Here is a 3,126-nt window from a genome sequence, read left to right on the forward strand (position 1 = left end):
TGGTTCTCTTAGTATAGAGATAAAATGACCCCGTCTGAAAACAATGTAAGTGGTGTGATGCACTGAGCTTTGGGGTGTGTATGTGTTTGTAGGTAATGAGTCTAAAGCCCACCTTCCAAACTGAGTTCAGGTTAATGTTTGTTTTTCTGCCTGCACATACAGTATTTAATTTCTCTCTTCTCTCTCCCCTTATTTAACTGTGAAATTGTACTCTTTCTCTGGTAAGGTGTTTTGGCATGGTGCAGGGATGAAAGGCATTGTGGAAAGTAAAGGTGAGTTATATTGTAGTAATAAAATTAAAGCAGCTCAGGGAGAGGCTTAGCAGCATCAGGCATGGTTGGTAGTAGCATGGCCTGGAAGTCGGGGAGCTGAGGACTCCTAGTCATCCTTCCACTATACCAATGTGTGATGTTAGCCAAGTCATTCATTCCCCTTGAGTTCCTTTTTCTTCATTGGCCAGATGAATGAATTACAAGTGATCTGCAAGATGGCTTCACCTCAACAGATTTTGATTAGCATCATTTTACAGAAACTTTTACTCACCTGCGAACATTTGCCTAAATAATGAAGATTCCTGACTTTTAGCGTGCTGACCAGGTGAATGGTGGGAATGCTTTTAGCTGTCAGCAACTGAAACTCAACTACGTGATTTAAGCCATTAGGGAATTTATTGAGATGAAACATGGAGTGAGATGGTTTAGAAGGTAAGGTTTGTTTTTTAAATCAACGTTATCGTCATAATATAAAGTACTTTCTTCATGTTTGAAGCTATGTTTTTGGTGGTATCTACCTGGTGGATTGACTCCTGCATTGTCATGAAATGTCCCTCTCTTGTTTTTGCTTTACATAGATAAGTATATATCTACCTCTGTATCAATACTTGCCTAATCAAATGATTGCTCTGATGTTAGTATAGTTATACTGGCTTCTTTTTTCTATTGCTAAAATTTACATGGTATACTTTTTATTTGAATTTTTTTGGGTGTGTTTTTATGTTTAAGATGTATAACTAAGTTTTGCAACACATAACTGGGTTTTGCTATTTTATCCAGCTGGCAGTATTAATCTTTTACATAGAGTATAAAGTTAATTTGAATGTAACATAATTACCGATATATTTAAGATTTTATCTATCACTATACTATTAATTTTTTTCTTTTTGATCCATCTATTTTATGTTCCTGTTTATTTTCTTGGTTTCTTTTAGAATAATAAAATATTTTTAACATTTAGTTTCTTCCTTTCTAACCGGCTAGCTATGTATTCTTTTACAATTCTTTTAGCAGTTACACTAGAGATTATATTTGTCATTGACCAATTATAGTCTTAAACAAATTATTACTGATTCTGCCTTTTATGTTATTTAACATTTACAATTTACTCCTGCCTTTTGCATTATGGTCATGTATTTTGATTCTACATATATTTTAAACTCAGCAAGATATTACTCTTATCGTTTTTTACAGTCAATATTTACTTATATTTACCCACATTTTACTCTTTCTGTCGTTCTTCATTCTTTCCTGCAATCCTTATTTCTTTCTGGGATCATTTCCCTTCTTGCATAACTCATTCTATTATTTCTTTTTGGAGCAGTTTGCTGGTGGTGAATTATCCTAGTTTATGTTTGTCTTAAAGTGTCCTTGTTTCACTTTTAGTTTTCAAAGATAGAATTCTAGATTGTCAGAATTGTCGACATTTTAAAGATATTCAGTTGTTTCCCAGCTTTCATTGCATCGGTTGAAACATAATCTTTGTTTTATTATTGCTGTATTGAAGGTAATGTATCTTGTTTCCTGACTATTTCTATATTTCTCTTTACTTCTTCCTTTCCATGATGTATCTAGGTGTGGTTTTAGCTTATATTTATGTTGACCTGTCTTTCAGATCACCGGTCCTGTCTTTTGCTATGCCCCGCTATATCTCAACTGGTATTTAACCTATATATTGAATTCTTAATTTCAGACATTTTATAGTCAAGTTATACACTTTCCTTTTGTTTCTTTTTTATAGACTCTATTCTCTGAAGAAATTGAAAGCCTTTTATCTAACTTGTGCATCCTTTCATCTTTTATACTGAATATATTAACCATAATTATATTAAAGTTCAGCTAAGTACAATGTCTAAATTATCTATGGCTCTGTTTTTAGTGTGAGTACATGCATGCACATGTGTTTTATAGTCAATATTTATATTATACTATTTTTCAATCATGTGGTTCTATCTTTTGTCAGGCCAGTAATCTCAGATTGAATGCCGAACATTGTATATTAAAAAAAAAAATGAGTTCCAGATTATTTTATCTTCTTCTAGATGGGATTTACTTGTCCTACTGCTAGGCAGAAGGACTGGTAACTGATCACCTGCCTTAATCTAAGTGGCATCAGGACTGAATCAAGGTTGATATTCCCAGTAAGGCCCAGTCTAGCTTGTCCTGGCCATCCAAGATTTTAAACTAAGAGCTATGTGTGTTCTTCAAGACCTTTCCTTTTGGTGGGTACTGAATTCTAGTATTTGTCTCATGAAACTCCTGAATGCTCTCCTCTGCTTTTCAGAGGGTTTCTGCTTAGGTTTCTAGTCTCTCTCTCTATCAGCCCTAGAACTCAGCAAATGTCCTTAAGGGAAAACTAGCTGCATGCTGAAGTCCCTCCTCCACAAGTCTCAGCCCCAAATTCTGCCAATTTCTCTATTCACTAGTAGCAGTTGGTACAAATCCTAGAATCTAAACCTCTTGCACAAGCCCAGAATCACTAAATGCCCCCAGAATAGAAATACAGTAGAATTCAGCTCACTTCCCCTGAGGTCTTCCCCTCTCCAGAGCTTTCGCCCATACAGTTCTCATAGCCTGAGCAGCTATCCAACACCTTTAGCCAGATGATTGCTCTATGTTCTCTGGCATTTTTAACTGTCATCAGTAGAAACATTGGTCTGACATGAGCTATTTCAACCATTCAAAAGTGGAAGTTCTTCCGATCCCTTTATATACTTCTGCTTTGTCAGTCTCAGGGCAAGGACTTTTTACCCTTTTGCTTTTATCTCTGGTTGCAACCTACCATACTATTTTTACCAGCAACCTATCACTTAAGGATGAGAAGGATAGAAATGAATCTTCCTTTACATTAAGA

Source organism: Pteropus vampyrus, unplaced genomic scaffold, assembly GCF_000151845.1.
Source record: "Pteropus vampyrus isolate Shadow unplaced genomic scaffold, Pvam_2.0 Scaffold354, whole genome shotgun sequence".
NCBI lineage: Eukaryota > Metazoa > Chordata > Mammalia > Chiroptera > Pteropodidae > Pteropus > Pteropus vampyrus.